This window comes from Hemiscyllium ocellatum, chromosome 1 (genome assembly GCF_020745735.1).
Source record: "Hemiscyllium ocellatum isolate sHemOce1 chromosome 1, sHemOce1.pat.X.cur, whole genome shotgun sequence".
In the NCBI taxonomy this organism is placed as follows: domain Eukaryota; kingdom Metazoa; phylum Chordata; class Chondrichthyes; order Orectolobiformes; family Hemiscylliidae; genus Hemiscyllium; species Hemiscyllium ocellatum.
The window spans coordinates 50,028,806-50,048,528 of NC_083401.1; the positions used below are offsets into that span (position 1 = coordinate 50,028,806).

At 40.0% G+C, this 19,723-nt stretch overlaps 1 protein-coding gene across 2 annotated transcripts in view; it reads right to left on the reverse strand.

Moving 5' to 3' along the window:
* The window catches only part of ccbe1 (collagen and calcium binding EGF domains 1), a 286,760-nt gene that overhangs the window by 192,021 nt on the left and 75,016 nt on the right, over positions 1-19,723 (reverse strand). The window lies entirely within an intron of this gene.

Sequence of the window (19,723 nt, forward strand, 5' to 3'; positions counted from 1 at the left end):
TTCCGGAGTCTAGGCTCTGACCTAGCTCTCTGACTACAGAGAGAGAAACAATGTGTGCTCCATGATGCACGAGATTTACAGCATTCCAACTGATAATGTATAAAGTGCAAAATATTCACAGGCTCCCTGAATCACCCAATTATTTTTTAAAAAGAAAAATCTAAATGGACTTAATTTTAAAGCTTAACATAATCACTACCTTCAGGGAAATTGCTCCCCAGTCTTTCTCCCAGTACATGTGTGCTCAAGAACCTCATTTGTTCTTTGCAGGATCCTGAAGCCTATGTTAAAGGACTTCTCAACCAATTTGTTACAATTGTGTGGAAGTGCTGTTGTTGGACTGGGGTGGACAAAGTCACAAGTCACACGATACCAGATTATAGTTCAACAATGGTCCCTGTTACTTTGTCAAGTGAAGTAGAGGGGAGCTTGCAACTTGAAATAATCTCATTTGTTACAAATAGACCAAGACTAGAATGCTGTGGTGAAGAATGTTTATTGTTCACCACACAGTTAATGTCACTAATCCAAACAATTCCTCTAGTCCTGGATGACTCTTCTTTATGTACACAGCTGAAGTAATCAACCTGAACAGATGCATTACAATGCACTTCTGGTGCAGGTAGGCCTCTAGCCCAGGTTTTCTAGCCAACATCTGCATACTCTGTTGCCCAGAACCATTCTGATATTTAGCATTCTTCAGCAGAACCTATGAGATACTAACATCCTGCACAAAAATTCTGGTCTGTTTTAACCCCGCCACAGACACAGTTTGATGAGTATTTCCAGAATTTTCTGAGGTGATGGGTGTGTCACCACAATGCTGAAATGTTGATCCTTGAATTTATGGCATACCAGTTAAACCACTGGATCACACACTTGCCCCTTTGATTTTAATCATACTGAAGAGATTTGCAAAGATGGACATGAGATTTCCAGAATATTAGTTACAGATATCTGTTTGTATTATCTCCTTATTTTCTTGATGAGGTAATGTCCAAATCTGAGACAAAATTTCAAGCAAATCCAAACATGTATTCCAAGAATGCTAAAAGTTGTAATTCCCCATTTCATACTTTGCAGAACCAGTATCGTTTTTTTTTTCTGGTTTTGCTGGATCCACGAACAAGCCCAGATTAATGACACCGGAGGGAGTGTTCTCACCCCTCCAAAAACCGGCCAGAAGAATTTGAAATGTAAACTAACTTCTGACTTTTTCAGCTACAGTAGCTCAAGGGAATTAAATGTTCCCTCTTTCTGACCTTGTACATACCAGACCACCATATTAGATCTTGAAAATTTGAGCAAATTATACATTTCTTTCCCCAATTTAACCAGTGCGTAAACTTAACTGCACTGACACAGCAAATTGAATATGCTCCTGGTTGAAGGTTGGACAAAATAACTAACTGAAGCTGATTAAAATCCTTTGCTTTTCTCAATTGTTTCCTTTCCTTGGAACCTCCTCTTTGTCACAACCCTACTCACCTTCTCTGAGTCTTACTCAATATCGCATTACTATCTCCCTTCGCCAGTGTCTTCAGGACATTGCACGTCTCCAAATAACAGAACATTGTCTCTGCTATTTTGGTTTATCCAATCTTGGAATGCAGGCATTACAGGTAAAGGCAATATTTATTGGAACGAAAAAAGTGTAGACACTACTTTTCTGAAACTGCACAAGTGTCCCTATCATGCTCTGAGACAGGCAGAACCAGGATTTTGACGAGGTAGCAATAAAGAAGTGGTGAGATTAATATGAATCAGGAAGGTACATGATTTGAACGTGGTAGATGGGGTGTCAATCAAATGAGTTGCTTTGCCCTGGATGGTGTAGAGATTTTTAAGCATTGTTGAAGCTGGAAAGGAGAGAATATTCCTGACTTGTGCCTTGTAGATGGTGAACAGACTTTGGCGAGTCAGGCAGTGATTTGCTCCTTGCAGAATTAGCGTGCCTTACATGCTCCATATTGGCAAGTTCAGTTCAGTTTCTCATCAGTGGTAGCCCCAGGATATTGAGAGAAAAGCATACAGTGATATCAGCACCATTGAAACTGGTTGGATTTTCTCTTGTGGGACATAGTAATTGCCTCGCATTTCTGTGAATGTAACTTGACACTTCAACCGAAACCTCATTGACGTCAGTTCTTCTGACCATGTGATGGCGGGTAGGTCACTAATGAAGCAGCTGAAGATGATAGGACATGTGGAACTCCTGCAGTGATGTACTGGAGTAGAGATTATTGATGTTTAACAAACACAGCTACCTTCCTTTGTGAGAGGGATGACATCACCCAGGCAAGAGCTTTACCCCTTATTCACAGTTTTGAAGGGTTTAGTTGATATTACACTGGATCAAATACTGCATTGATATCAAAGGCAACCACCATCAACTCATTTCTAATGTTCAGCTCACTTGTCCACATTTGGACTAAAAGCTGGGTGGCCCTTGCAAAACCAAAATATAACAACATTAGTGAGCAGTTTATTGCTGATTACTGCTTGATAGCACCTTCAATGACACCTCCTATCACTTTGTTAATGATGGAGAATAAACTAATAGGGTGATAATTGACTAGGTCGGATTTGTCTACATTTTACGGACAGGACAATTTTCCACATTGTTGCCTAGATGCCAGTCTTGTAACTGTCCTTTCTAGAAAACAAATGCAACTGCTGGAGCACTTCTATTAACATTAGGCACAATTTTTCAGGAACATTAGGCAACAGGACTAATTACATCATAGATAATAATGTCCTATGCAGAACTAAGCAGTCCAGCGCTGACCATTTTTTTTTCAATGCCAAATGTTTTGGATAAGACATGTACAGAATGTCAAAAGCAGTGCTTTGTGGTAAGCCATGCCTACAGCACTGAGATTGAGGTCACCTGACAAAGGCTTTAACAATGAGCTAAGAAGACAGTTCTCAATGGCTGACATCGACCAACAGCTGCTGAAACAGAAGGTTGTCAACAAAGACAGCTGGAATACGATAGGAAAGCAACCTACAAATTCAAAATAAACAGGCAGTTGAAGAACTACACAAACAACAGGAGATCCTCTCCTGGTAACTAATTAGAGCGTTTTTAGTTTTTTAAATTACTCTTGGGTTGTCAGCATCGCCAGCTGGCCAGTATTTATTTCCTTTTCTCTGCTGCCCTTGTTAAGATGATGGTGAACAACCTTCTTCAACTGCTGCAGTCCATGTGCTGTAGGTTGACCCACAATGCATTTAGGGAGGAAATTCTAGAATTTTTACACAGCGACAGTGAAGAAACAGTGATATATTTCCAAGTAAGAATGATGAGTGGCTTGGAGGATAACTTGCAGGTGATGGTATTCCTATGTATCTGCTGCCCTTGTCCTTCTATATGCAAGTAGTCGTGGATTTGGAAAAGGTACTGTCTAAGAATCTTTTGTGAATTTCTGCAATGCATCTTGTAGATAATACACATTGCTGCTATGAGCATTGGTGGTGGAGGGAGTGGATGCTTATTCCATAACACTCCTGACTTGTAGATGGTGGACAGGCTTTGGGGAGTCAGGAGGTGAGTTACGTACATAATCCCACCTCTAGTGACTAGGAACTGACAGCAGTAACTAGAAGCACAAATCATAGTGACTGTGTTTTGAAAGGAAATGGATCATAATATGCATTTAATGCTCAACCCTTTGTGCTCCTTCACATTATAAATATTTCTCTTATTGTTTTTTGCTGTCACTGTACAATAAATCACTGCTCACTGAGGCTATGTTTAAATATTGCAATTTAACTGTTGTATTGTCATGTTCCAACAGCTCACTTTAAAAAAAAGTAAACGATTCTATGGTATTCAGGGTCACACACTAATCAACATAACCCTAATCAACATAATGCACACAGTCTCAGAATAAGGACCAAGATATTTAAGGCTGAGAGGAGGAGGAATTTATTCACATAGAGGGGCTGAACTTTTGAATTCTCTATCACAGAAGTTTGTGAAATTGTAATCATTGAGCAAATTTAAGAAAGAAATCAATAGATTTTTGGATCCTCACAATATGAAGGGCTAAGAGATAGTGCAGCAAGATGACTTTGAAGTAACTGATCAGTGATGATATAATTGAATAGCAGAGGAGGACCAGAACATAAATAACTCACTTCAGTCCGATGTTCCTAACTGTCCTGAAATCTGCGGAGGGCTTCTTTTTTAAAACAGCTTGAAAAATGTGTCAAAACAGCACTCAGAGTGGAATCTAAGGAACATGTTCTGTTGCAAACACTAAAGTCAGAAATGTTGGAACTATAATTGCTATTTTAAATTATTTTTAAGTTGATAAATGGGGTGTTGGAAATGCTGGCTAGGTCAGCATGAATAGCCCATCTCTAGTTATATAATTGAAAACAACAAATGCTGGAGATCATAGCGGGTCAGACCGCATCCATGGAGAGGAAGTTAATATTTCAAGTCAAGATGACTCTTCATCAAAGCCAATTGTAGCATTTATTGCTCATCCCTAATTGCCCTTGAGAAGGTTGTGATGTGCTGCCTTCTAGACCAACTACTGTCCGTATCCTAGGTAGACCCACGATGCCCTTAGGGAGGGAATTCTAGGATCTTGAGCCAGTGGCATCAAGGGAACAGCAATATATTTTCAAACAAGGGTGGTGAGTGCTTAGAGGGGGGGCTTGCATGAGCTTGCTCCCATATATCTGCTGCCCTTGATCTTTGGTATGGGAGCAGTTGTGGATTTAGAAGGTGCTCTAAAGAGTCTGGTTGAATTTCTGTGTGTATCTTGTACATGGTACCCCCTGCTACTGACTGTCAGAGATGGATGAGATGGATATTTGTGGATGTGCTGCCAATCAAGCGGGTTGCTTTATTTTGGATTGTGACAAACTTTTTGAATGTTGTTGGAGGTTCATTCATTCAGCCAAATGAGAAGTATTTCATTACACTCCTGTTAAACAGGCTCTGGGCAGACAGAAGATGAGTTACTCACTGCAGGATTCCTAGCTTCTGACCTACTCATTGTATTTTATGTGATGAGTCCTTTTAAGTTTCTGGTCAAAGCTAACCTCCAAGATGTTGATTGTGAAGGATTTAGTGATGGTAATATTGTTGAATTTCAAGGATTAATGGTTAGATTACCTTTTATTGGAAACTGTCAATGTTTGACGTTTGTATGGCATGAATGGTGCTAAATATTGTGCAATCATTGGTGAATATCCCCATTTCTAACTTTATGAAGGAGTGAAGGTCATTTACAAAGCAGCTGAAGATGGTTGGGCCTATGATACTACCCTGAGGAACTCCTGTAGAGATATCTTGGAGCTGAGGTGCCTGATCTCCAACAACCACAAACATCTTCCTTTGTGCCAGATATGAATCTAACCACCTGGGAGTTTTCCCCTGATTCCCATTAACTCCACTTTTGCAAGGGCTCCTTGCTGCCACATTCAGTCAAATGTGACCGTAGTGTCAAGTGCACCACTCTCACCTGTGGAATTCAGCTCTTTTGTCCATATTTGAACCAAGGTTGTAATGAGGTCAGGAGCTGTGTGGCCCTAGAGGAACCCAAACTAGGTGTCACTGAGCTGGTTATTGCTGAGCAGGTGCTGCTTGATGGCACTGTTGCTGACACATTCCACAACTTTCGTTCCAGCAGTGGTGGTATAGTGAAGGGACTCGTGCCCTGCCATCAGGCCCAGGAGCACTTATCAAGACAGGTTGTATAGGTGAACACTTTTCCTTTATTTCTTTATTCTTCTACCTTTACATTTTATGTTTTGGTTTATTTTATCATGTTTTAAGATGGCACCAGAAAGTGGCGACAGCATACAATACTTTTCACTCCTTTTGTAACAAAATACGTGACACTTTCTTTTATTTATTCATTCTCGGGATGAAGGTATTGCTGGCTAGGCCTGCATTTATTGTCACCCCAAAATGCCCATGGGGCAGATAAGAGTAAACCATATTTCTGTGAGTCTGGAGTCACATGTAGGCCAGACCAGGTAAGGATGGTAGTTTCCCTCCTTAAAGGATATTAGTGAATCAAGTGCATTTTTCCAAAAATCGACAGCAGAATCGTGGTCATCATTAGACTGTTAATTTCAGATATTTATTGAATTTATATTACACCATTCTGCTGGGATTCAAACCTGGGACCCCAGAACATTACCTGGGTCTCTGGATTAAACTATCCAGTGATAATACCACTAGGCAATTGTCTCCCTATCAAAACCAAAACAAAAATAAATCAAAAACATGTTCTATCACTTTACTGATGATTGATGGTGTGATAAATGGTCAGGTAGGATTTGACCTGCTTTTCCTGTACAGGACATCCCTGGGAAATTGTTCACATTGCCAGGTTGATGCTAGTGTTGTAACTGTGCTTAAAGAGCTTGACATGGGCAGTGGCAAGTTGTGGACTACGAGTCTTCAGTGCTATTGCCGGAATGTCATCAGAGCTCAATGTTTGCAACATCCAATGCTTCCAATTATTTCTTGATATCACGTGGAGTGAATCAAATTGGCTGATGACAGGCATCTAAGAGGCTGGGGACCTCTGGAGGAGGCTAAGATGGATCATCCACTTATCACTTCTGGCTGAAGATTGTGTGGATGCATCAGCCTTACCATTTGCTTCACTTCAATGCTGCTGCGTCAAAGTCCAAACTCTCTTCTTAACAACACTGTAGGTATCCCCAGCCTACACAAACTGCTGCAGTTTAAGAAGACAGTTTATCAACATTTTCTCTGGAGCAATTAGGGATGGGCAATAAATGTTGGTCTTGCCAGTAATGCACAGTTCCTATTAACAAACAATGGGGCATAAATGTAACATTAACAGTTGATTTTTTTGTGTGTGCTCTGGTTTTAAAATGTCAGTGCTCTCTATTTTCTACAATTTATGATCACAAAGAATGCCAATCTTTAACTAATATTATCTATTCATCTGCATCAGTGTTTTGAATCCGTCAGCAACACTGGCTTACCAGTAGAATTTCTCACGATCGCAAAATTATAGGACAGGAATACAATTCTAGTAACGAACAAGTAAACTAAGATTTTTTTTCAATTTTAAGAGATAGTTGTAATAAACAAAGAAATAATTTCCAACTTGGTGCACTTTGCATCCAACAGTAGTTTTAATATGCAATGTTTCCAATCTTTTAGTATCAATGCTTTTGTACATTGCCTGAATATTAAATATAAGTATGTTGATAACGATAAAACAGTATATTCTAAGTGTAGGAATAGATTATTAAATTCTCTAAAGAATACTCTGGTTTCCATATTTATCAGGCTATGGGAATATCTTTCCTGGAATGTGGATAGATAGGGTTGAGTAACATGACTTGTTATATCAATTCATATTGCAGAAGTTTTGCTCAATTTTGGAATGAAAGAGAATTTTCTCATCATAGAAAATTTTATTGATAGTCATTCACAAATTGTAGAAGATTAAGTAAATTGAAACATAGAAAATAGGTGCAGGGGTAGGCCATTTGGTTCTTTGATCTTGCACCAACATTCAATGTGATCATGGCTGATCATGCAATCTCAGTATCCCACTCCCACTTTGTCTCCTTGATCCCTTTAGCCTGAAGGGTTATGGCCAGCTCTCTTTTGAATATATCTAATGAACTGGCCCCAACAGAATTCCACAGGTTCACAATTCTCTGAGTGAAGAATTACCTCCTCATCTCAGTCCTGATTGGCTTACCCATTGTCTTAGACTGTGATTCCTAGTTCTGGACTTCTCTAACATCAGAAACATTCTTCCCACATCTAGCCCATCCAGTCACATCAAGATTACATATGTTTCAATGAAATAACCCTTCATTCTTTTTAGTACAAGCCCAGTCGATCCATTCTTTCTTCATATGTCAGTCCTGCCAACCCGGGAATCAGTCTGGTGAACCTTTGTTGGACTCACTCAATAGCAAGAATGTCCTTCCTCAAACTAGGAGACCAAAACTGCGCGCAATACTCAAGGTGTGGCCTCACTACAACATGGGTTTGAAAGGTGCTATCTAAGGATCATTGGCAAATTTCAATTGTGCCATTTGCAGATAATACACAGCGTTGCTACTGAGCATCTGCAGTTGAGGGAGTGGACACTTGGGGATGGTATGCCAATCGAATGGGCTGCTTTGTCCTGGATGGTATAAAACTTCTTGACTGTTGCTGAGTCTGTACCCATCCAGGCAAGTGCCGAGTATTTCATCACACTCCTGACTGTGACTTGACAAGCTTTCTGGAGTCAGGAGGTAAGTTTGAAAATGCAACATTCCTCAAGTCTGAGTTATTCTTGTTGCTACTGTGTTTATGTGGTGAGTCCAGTTGAGTTTCTGGTCAATAGTAATCCTAAGGACATTGGTATTGGGGAAGTTATGTTGATAGTGATGGTAATGCCATTTAATGTCAAGGGACGGTGATTAGATGATTTTATTTGGAGATGGTCATTGCCTGGCATTTGTCTGATGTAAATATTGTTTGCCACTTGTCAGCCCAAGCCTGCATATTGTCCAGATCTTGTTGCATATGAACTTGGACTGCTTCAGCATCTGAGGATTTGTGAATGGTGTTCTCATGTTGGTCTGGAGCTGATCTCCAACAACCATAACGAAGTGTAGGTTTGACTCTGACCAGGGCAGTGTTTGACCCCTGATACCCATTGATTCTAGTTTTGCTAAAGGTCATTGATGCCACACTTTCACCTCACCTCAGGAATTCAGCTCTTTTGTCCATATTTGAAACAAAGCTGTATTGAGGTCAGGAGCTGAGTGACCCTGGTAAAACCCAAACTGGGCATCACTGAGCAGGTCATTGCTGTGTAGGTGCTGCGTGATGACACTGTTGATGACACATTCCAACACTTTGCTGATGATCGAGAATAGACTGATTTGGCGGTAAGTGGTGGATATCACGTAAGTACACATCTTCCCTTTTGTTCATTTCCCAGTCCATCTCCCCACCTGCCATTCCTACCCTCTGCTAATTCCTTGTCTTTTCACAATAGTAAGAAAAGATCATTTACTAACATTAAATCAGTTTCTCTTGCTATAAATGCCACCTGAATTTTTGAAAGTTTCCAGCATTTTCAGTTTTTATTTAGGAAATATTTGTTAGCTCTGATGGACTGAATGGCCTCTGTCCGTCCTGTAACACTACCATGATTTTGTGATTCTGGCTTCACTAAAATCACAGGGCAGAAAGTCACTGTACGGAGAATCCAAAGGCTCACCTGAATGCTTGAGGGACACGATTAGAAATCTTACCATGGCAGAAGCCTGTTGGCTATTTTTATTTGTTCATGTGATGTGGATGTTGCTGAGTGTTGTCAATCTTTCTGACTATTGTTGGAGCTGAATCTGCAGTGAGTAATCTATCATATCTATTTAATTCATCACCCTCCATGAATTAATAAAGTTGGAATTGAAAGCTAGGCTCAGTAACACTTACCATGAAACTGCCATTGATTGTCAACAGAAATTATTTGTTTATTAAAGCCCTTCTTCTTTTAGGAAAGGAAATTTGCCCTGCTGATTTTACAAGGTCTGCCCTATGTTAACCTAGAGCCTCAGCAATGTTTTTAATTTCTACTGAGCCTCTGAAATGGCCTAACATATCTACAGGGAAGTCATCTCAAATGGCCTACAACAGTTCTAAAAGGCTAATCACTATCACTTTCTCAAGGGTAATTGGCAATGGACAACAAATGCTAGCCCAAACTCCCAAACTGTCTGCATGTAACTTTCTTTGCAGGTGGCTGTTGTGTTCACTGAATTTTTAAAATGATTTTTATTGACTGATACTCTAGCTAAATAAATATCTAAGAATATGGTACAAAAAATGAGTCAATAACTGCAGTGTACATCAATTGTGTTATAACTGAGAGATGGAACAGACTGGCGGGACCTGTTCCTGCTTCAAAGTGCATGTAGAGTTATGGCAATGTACAGCATAGAAACAGATCCTTTGGTCTGACTTGTCCATGCCGACCAGATATCCTAAACTAATCTAGTCCTATTTGCCAGTACTTGGCCCATATATTTCAACACCCTTCTTATTCATATATTCATCCAGATGTCTTTTAAATATTGTAATTGTACCAGCCTTCTCTACTTCTTCTGGTAGCTCATTCCATACACATACCACCCTCTGCATGAAAAGGTTGTCCCTTAAGTCCCTTTTAAATATTTCCCCTCTCAACTTAAACCTATGACCCCCAGTTCTGGACTCCCCTACCCCAGGGAAAAGATTTTGTCTATTTACCCTACACATGCCCCTCAGAATTTTATAAACCTCTATAAGGTCATCTCTTAGCCTCCAAAGCTCCATGGAAAACAGCATCAGCCTATTCAGCCTCTCCCTATAGCTTCAACCCTCCAATCCTGACAACATCCTCATAAATCTTTTCAGAATCCTTTCAAGTTTCACAACATCCTTCCTATAGCAGGGAGACCAAGATTGCACACAGTATTCCAAAAGTGGCCTCGCCAATGTCCTGTACAGCTGCAATATGACCTCCTGTACTCAATACTCTCACCAATAAAGGAAAGCATACCAAATGCCTTCTTCACTATCCTATCTACCTGAGACTCCACTTTCAAAGAACCTACACTCCAATGTCTCTTTGTTCAGCAACACTCCCTAGGACCTTACCACTAAGTGTATAAGTCCTGCCCTAATTTGCCTTTCCAAAATGCAGCACCTCATATTTATCTAAATTAAACAGCATCTACCACTTCTTAGTCCATTGGCCCATCTGATCAAGATCCCATTGCACTCTGAGGTAACCTTCTATGCTGTTCACTATGCCTCCAATTTTGGTGTCATCTGCAAACTTACTAACCATACTTCCTATGTTCACATCCAAATCATTCATAATATGTGAGGAAAAGCAGTGGACCTAGCATCGATCCTTGTGGCACACATATACTGGATAAGAAAATATTTTTGTACACACCTAACCATTTTCTCTCCATCTAAACCCTTAACTCAATGATAGCCCCAGTCTGTGTTTGGAAAGTTAAAATCCCCAACCATAACCAGCATATTATTCCTACAGATGACTGAGATTTCCTTACAAACTTGTTTCTCAATTCCCCACTGACTATTGGGGGATCTATAATACAATCCCAATGAGGTGATCCTCCCTTTCTTATTTCTCAGTTCATCCAAATAACTTCCCTGGACGTACTCCCAAGAATATCCTCCCTAAGTTCAGCCATAATGTTATCCCTTATGAAAAATGCTACTCCCCCTTCTCCCTTGCCCTTTTTTATCCTTCCTATAGCATGTGTATCCTGGAACATTAAGCTGTCAATTCTGTTCATCCCTGAGCCAAGTCTAGGGTGGATCATTCTGTAAATATCTGTTTTGCAATGGACAATGATATGGTTAACACATTGGGATGTATATGCTCATTTAAATGAATGAATGAATAATTTATTGTAATTTTTACAGTGTAATTTACAGTGAATAATACAGTAAAATACAGTGAAAAGCTTTAACTGTCGCCACAATCAAGTGTAATTTTGAATAGCTTAAGAATGAAAAACAATGATATAGCTGAAAGAGAAACCATTTTTGTTCCACTGCCTCAGCCGTGTGTCCTGAGCTGGCTCACCTGCGCTGCCATCCCTCCTCTACCAGCTCACCGCTGCCTATGTTGGACCAGCTTTCCAGGCATCATCTTTTCACTGCTGGACCCACCTCGCTTTGCTGCAGTCAATGCTCCTCTGTCACTGCTTTAGACTGCCTGTGCGGGACACACCAACATCAAGGTTGACACTCATTCAGGTACCATCTTATGGCCTACAAACAACCAATGCTGGAGATTACAGTGGGTCAGGCAGCATCCATGGAGACAGAATAAGCTAATGTTTCGAGTCGAGATGACTCTCCATCAGAGCTGAAATGAAGTGTGGAGGGGACAGCATTTCTGCGTAATTTGAGGGATAGAGGTGGAGTTGAGGGTCGTGAGTGTAGACTGCCAGTGAAGAAAAGATGTTAGCTTGTTATCATGTCCTCCCCTTCCTGTCTCATCCCACTTACTGTCCTTTCCAGTCCGGCAGTAATCACATCATTGTTATACTATTCTCACACTCTGTTCACTTAATCTGAACTATCAACATCTTTTCTTCACTGATATCTTACAGCCACTACCCCAACTCCCCCTTCCCCCAACCAAAACTACAGCATAAATGCTGTTCCCTCCCACACTTCAGCTCTGATGAAGAGTCATCTGGAATTGAAATGTTAGCTTGCTCTCTCTCCATGGATACTGTCTTACTCACTCTGGTCTCCAGCATTTGTTATTTTCAGGACAGGTTCCAGCTTCTGCAGGAATTTGTTCCATCATTTATTGCCTCTGGGCCCACATCAACAACGTTGCCTCCGACAAGAAAGCAGCCGTTAATACCGATGCCGGGTCATATGCTGGACCCACACATGCCCCTCTGCCAAGAAAGGAAGGAGAAAAGGAAATAAAGAAAAAGAAAAGAAAAAGAAGGAGATGACCTTCAGGCTCAAGAGCCCGAACCCTGCCAACTCGTCTGCTGCCATCTTGGAAAGATGCAGTTGCAAAATTAGTTGCATTTTGTCCTACTGTATTCCTTTAGCCACCTGTAAGGTCTTTGAAGTTAACACTTGTGGTTCCTCTTGCAACAATTTAAGGGGCCTTCCTTCAGCTGTTGGCTTGACTTTCCTTGATTCGTGATGATGTTCTATAACATTGGTAGCTATGCTATTTATTTTCACTGTGGGAGATTGACCGCATTTACAGAATTCCTCTGAATCCTGGTATCCTAAAGTTGGCTTGTCCTTCTCCCATTTGCAAGTAATTAGCTACAATGATACTTCCCTGGAAACATATTTTCCAAATTTTAATGAATTCTTCCATCTTACAAACATTAACAACAAAGCTGACATCAATTTTTAGTGTTGGAACATACATTTGGTTATCTGGCTGACATCAGCATTGGCAATATTAGACCCTTGGCAAAAATGGAAAGTATGTTAGATTCATAACTGAAGAAATGCTAACATTTCCAATAATCTAAACCAAGGACATTTGTGTATGCTGGGACAGAAAACATATGTTTAATTGTATTAATTAAATGGTTAAAAACAAATGGTTTCTCGCTATATCCTTATAATTCTAGAAATGGACTAACACATCTACAGTTTTAATGAGAATATTAACCACATACGATGGGTTTCAAATAACATTGGATTCAAACAACATTGTCTTCATTCTACAGAGGCAATTTAGAGCTTTGAATGCAAATGACCTGACAATACTGATAATCCAAATCATTCTGCAACCAGGCACAGAATTTGATATAATTCCTTCAAATACAAATTATCCATCAGAAAACAATTTAGTTTATGCAAAATATAAGTTTTTTTTATTTTGTTATAGTAAAATTCATATTCTCCAGCATCCCATCAACTCCACTCACCAGAATCTCAAATATTCCCTTTCCCTCCCCAAACCCCATTCCAACCTTCTTGTTGTTCAAAATGCTGTCAGACTGAGGTAGCTGACTCAAACGTCAGAACATTTCTATAGGACTTCAGGGTTACACCCTTAGCCCAACTGTTTCAGTTGCTTCATTGACAACTCTTCTTAGGAGTCACATATAGGCCAAAACGGATAAGGATATTGGTCCCAAAGAAAATGATTGAATCAGGCTGACTTTTATAACAACTGATGAAAGTTTCATAATCATCATCATTAAAATTAACTTTCAATTCCACTTTTTATTAAGATAGCTTCAGTTCCACTACAGCTACAGTAGAATTTGAACCCTGGCTTCCAGAGCATTCACCCGGATGACTAGGTTAAGTAAACATGATTTGGAGATGCTGGTGTTGGACTGGGGTGTACAAAGCTAAAAATCACACAACACCAGGTTATAGTCCAACATGTTTATTTGGAAGCACTAGCTTTTGGAGCGCTGCTCCTTCATTAGGTGATTGCAGAGTATAAGTTCTTAAGACACAGAATTTATAGCAAATATTGATTGTTAAGTCTCTCATTTTTTAGAATGACCATGTTGGTGAGTGTTAGGTAAGGTCACCATAGTCCCAGAGGACCACAGGGCTGCTGTCTCATTAGAGAGAAGGGGGAGTGATGGTGGGTTTAACCTGAGGATCACCATACTTCTGGCAAAGGTAGAAGCTGACAAGGTGGGACCTTGAAAGGGAACTGAACTCATGCAATTGGTGTTACTCTGCTGTGCAAACCAGCTATCTAAATTACTAGTCTACTGACCTTGCCATTGCAATGTCATCTCCGATAATTGCAAATTTATTTTATTTGTTTTTGCACTGAATTCAGGTGCATTTCCAGGGAAACTAGCTTGCAGGAGTTAGCTTGACAATGTGAGGAAGCTGAACTAATATTTTGCAGCAGATTCATAATATTTCAACTGTGCCTCATAACTTGTTGCCAAACAGGAAACCTACCCACCAACCGTTTATTCTGGATGTTTGTGGGCATGCCACCCATGATTTTCGATTAGTTAAATCATGCATAGCTTGCCTATAATTTCTAACATGTGGCGCAAATGAACATGGCTCCTCACTTATATTGTGAACTCAAAAAATTATTTTCTTTGTTCTTTCTATTCTCTTTGCTCCTTTTATCAAAAGGCTGTTTCATTTTCCTCCAATCAATATTAACTCCAACCTACCAACTTTAATGCTTATTGTTTCCTTGTTTTTCCAAACTGCACATACCTATTGTGGAGTCAATGCAATTCTACCTTTACCCTGTTTAGTTACGGAGCATTTGTGGAAGCAGATAATGATGTCAGAACAGTTTTGGAACTGAAGCATGAGTATGTCTGTTGTCCCTTACCATCCTCTTTATACAGTTATGTTCAATAATCCCATTGCTGTTCATTCGCAACATTCTCAACTTCCTGTACTCTTCCTTGCGAGTAATTCATTTTTCTGCAAAGTAATCTTAATCCAACTGGCTGTGTAACCCTCTGAGTAATTGGTGCTTCTCTAATTCTGACCTCTCAATCATCCTGTTATAATCCAAGAGGGCAATGTGCCATAAATTGAGCCCCACTATTCCCGGAGTTGTACCAAATGTTAAAGGTTTTTTGGAGGTAAGCACAGTGCTCCAATTTACTATGGTTGATTGAAAAGACAGGCAGGTTTCTGTGCTAACCAAACATTATTATTTCTTACAAGAGTTTAGACTACAGCAACAATTAAACAGATACAAATCATTGTCATAGAAGACTACTCATATAATCTCCTTATAAACTCTGACACCCACCCACATGCAAACAAATAGGGTAAGTAGATTATTGGTGAAGGTAGAGAAAAAAACTGGTAAGTCACTTCAATGGTTTTTCTTCTCAATTTCAATATTGAGATGACCCCAACTTGGCTACCCAGGCATTCAGTGCACAGTCTTTCTCTGGAAGCTTCCATTGATTTGTTATAAATACAGAGCAACTGGTTCATTTGGAAAATGTCTCTGATTTATCAATTTAAACATCACAGCCACTGTGGCAGGAAAGGTAACTGGTTTCTTCAAGTTTAGACGGTTATCTTTTACTGCAGAAAACAGGCAGCTTCTGCTGGAGAGAACAACAGCACATTAGTGCCTTTCTCTCTCACTTTTTGTGTGTGTCCCTGTAACTTATTTCTGTTCCAACCTGTCCAATTCGCTGAGAACCAATCATCTTCACATGTGAACAACTCCTCAGTGCCTGATTGTCTGTACATTGCAAAATCCAGAGCTGAAAAAAGCATAATTCACAACGGATATCAAATTCCTTTCTGTCATATTATTCAATCATCCTGGTAAATCCCTGCGTTTAGATTTGAGTGGTGCTGGAAAAGCACAGCAGTTCAGGTAGCATCCGAGGAGCAGTAAAATCGATGTTTCGGGCAAAAGCCCTTCATCAGGAATAGTAAATCCCTGCGTTTTGTTTTAAAGAAACTCAGTCCGTTCTCTTTGCAGTGCATAGTTTTTGAAGACACACAACTAAAAAGACACAACTCTTACATATACCAGTATCTGTTCTTATATTTGGCTCAGTATCAAATTTTGCATTGCAATTGCTTTTGTGAAGTGGATTAAAACATTTTATTATTTTAAAAGTTGTTATTAAAGCTACTTTTACTTTCTTAAAAAGTGACTAGGACAGTTAATGTCCTTTATTGCAAGACAATTGAAGTACAGGAGTAGCAAAGTTTTGCTTCAATTACATAGAACATGGGTTGCACCACACCTAAAGTACTGTGTGCAGTTTTGGTATGCTTAACTTAGGAAGCTTCATTAGTTTTGTTCCTTCAACAGCAAGACTCTTCCATGAAGAGAGAATTGGGAAAAGTAGATCTGTGTTCTCTAGAGTTTTGAAGAATGAGAGGTAAGCTCATTGAAAGTTACAAAATTCTTAGAGGAGTAAATCAGGTTGATGTAGGTAAGAGATGTCTCCTTGCTGGGATGTCTAGAACCAGGGCACACAGCGTCTAAATAAAGGGGAAGCCATTTTGGACCAGTATGTGGAAATATAGTTTTCCCCAGGGGGTTGTGAATCTTGGATTTCTCTAACCCACAGTGCGAAGCTATGGAAGCTCAGCCATAGAATAAACTTAAAGTAAAGATTAACAGATTTATATAAAGGGTATGCGTATTTTGTGGGGAAAAGGCATTGAGTTCATAATGAGTGGCTAATGCCTGCTCCTATGTTTTGAAATGATGCAATGAAATCATCTTTGAAATAAATGTGATGCAAAGCAATAAACTTTTTCCCAGTCCACAGTCCAAATGTTCATATGTAAATAAGTTTACTTAAACGTATGGGTGCCATCCATTTGCTGTTATTTGTGTAAAAGATCGAATTTCCAGAAAAGGCTTTGAGCATTCCAGACTACCCTTGTGGCAATAACAAGAAAAAATATTTGTGCTCCTCCATTACCTTTAGCATTTCCAACTGCTAAAAAACACATTGGAGATAAGAAAGGAGTTTGATTGGATGCCATATGCCTCCAGAAATATGTCCAGAGTTGATAACTCCAGTGCAAGGGAAAATGTACAGTTTTCTATGACATGATGTCAGGGGAAGTTCTACACATGTACACCTGAATGTGCAATTGGAACACTGCTCACCAGCCATGGAGTCTCTGTAATAGCTCTATGAATTCCGAAAAGCTGATGAAGCAGTCTTTAAAACAGAACTTTTGCAAACAGAATGGTGATTTGCTTCAACTTCAACAAAAGTAAATTAAAGAATGCTTTGATCGATGTTATTCATGCAGCTAAAATATCTAATGAGATGCAGAATTATCTTTTGGAGGTAGCCTGCTTTGTGCTGATAATATGCTTAAAATTGCATTACATTTTTGGCACCATTGTTGTTCAAACCAGAACGTGGCAGTAACATTAAAGGAAAAGCATAAAAATAATATAAACCTAACCTGTAAAGGTTATGTATCCCAAGTAGGGTTCATGGCTATGCTAATATTTTCTGTTTACACAGGGAAAAGATATACTGGGAAAATAATTGTCGGACTAACGTTTGCCGCCAAACGTAGAGGTCAAAGCCACATCACCATGGCAACAACAAGGAAGCAAAGCTATCTGCAGGTCATTAATCCTGGTATTTGTGCCAAGCTCTTCTGAAGCCCTGCTGATGAACTCAGTAAAAAAAACTTTTGGAGTCAGGGAGATAGTGGTTGACATTCCTGAAAATCTTACAAATCCACGTCACAAAAGGAACTTACAGAGCCCTTACCATACAGAGTGATGCAATTTCCAGTACTGGCACCCCTTTTATGAGGGAAGAGAGCAGAGCTTTTCCAAGATACAAGTCATACAATTGCAAATATTATCCATAATATGGAGGCCAAAATCTTTGGATTCCCTCCAACAACTTGCCCACTACTGACGTCAGGCTCACTGGTCTATAGTTCCCTGACTTGACCTTTCTTAAACAGTGGCACCACGTTTGCCAACCTCCAGTCTTCTGGTAGCTTACCTGGCACTATGGATGATACAAATATCTCAGCAAGAGGCCCAGCAATCACTTCTCTATCTTCCCACAGAGTCCTAGGCTACACCTGATCAGGTCCTGGGGATTTATCCAACTTAGTGCGTTTCAAGACATCCAGCACTTCCTGCTGTGCAATATGGACATTTTGCAAGGTGTCACCATCTATTTCCCTACAGTCTAAATATTCCATGTCCTTTTCCACAGTAAATACTGATGCAAAATACTCATTTAGTATCTCCCCCATTTTCGGCAGCTCCACACAAAGGTGACCTTGCTGATCTTTGAGGGGCCCTATTCTCTCGCTCGTTATACTTCTGTCCTTGTATTTGTAAAAACCCTTTGGATTCTCCTTAATTCTATTTGCCAAAGCTATCTCATGTCCCCTTTTTGCCCTCCTGATTTCCATCTTAAGTATACTCCTTCTGCCTTTATACTCTTCTAAGGATTCATTCAAACTATCCTGTTTGTACCTTACATATGCTTCCTTATTTTTCTCAACCAAACCCTCAATTTCTTTAGTCATTCAGCAGTCCCTATACCTACCAGCCTTTCCTTTCACCCTGACAGGAATATACTTCCTCTGGATTCTCGTTATCTCATTTCTGAAGGCTTCCCATTTTCCAGCTGTCCCTTTACCTGTGAACATCTGCCCCCAGTCAGCTTTTGAAAGTTCTTGTCTAATACCATCAAAATGAGCCTTTCTCCAATTTAGGATTTCAACTTTTAGATCTGGTCTATCCTTTTCCATCACTATTTTAAATCTAATAGAATTATGGTCATTGGCCCCAAAGTTATCCCCCACTGACATCTGCTCAGAGTCACCTGCCCTGCCTTATTTCCCAAGTGTAGGTCAAGTTTTGCACCTTCTCTAGTAGGTACATCCACATACTGAATCAGAAAATTGTCTTGTGCACACTTAACAAATTCCTCTCCATCTAAACCCTTAAAACTATGACAGTCCAGTCTATGTTTGGAAAGTTAAAATCCCCTACCATAACCACCCTGTTATTATTGCAAATAGTTGAAATCTCCTGACAAGTTTGTTTCTCAATTTCCCTCTGACTATTAGGGGGTCTATAATACAATCCTAATAAAGTGATCATCCCTTTCCTTTTTCTCAGTTCCACCCAAATAACTTCCCTGGATGTATTTCCAGGAATATCCTCCCTCAGCACAGCTGTAATGATATCCCTTATCAAAAACGCCACTCCACTCCTCTCTTGCCTCCCTTTCTATCCTTCCTTTAGCATTTGTATCCTGGAACATTAAACTGCCAGTCCTGCCCATCTCTGAGCCATGTTTCTGTAATTGCTATGATATCCCAGTCCCATGTTCCTAATCATGCCCTGAGTTCATCTGCCTTTCCTGTTAGGCCCCTTGTGTTGAAATAAATGCAGTTTAATTTATTAGTCCTACCTTGTCCCTGCTGCCCTGACTGTTTGACTCACTTCTGTTCTCAGCTGTATCAGTTTCAGATCGATCTCTTTCCTCACTATCTCCCTGCTTCTCTCCTCTCCCTGCCCCTGCACTCACCCCTCTCGAGCAGTTCTAGCAAATTTCCCTGCTTGTATATTAGTCCGCTTCCAATTTAGGTGCAATCCGAACTTCTTGTACAGGTCACTTCTACCCCCATCAAAACAGCTTCCAAGGTCCAAAAATGTGAATCCTTCTCCCATACACCAGCTCCTCAGCC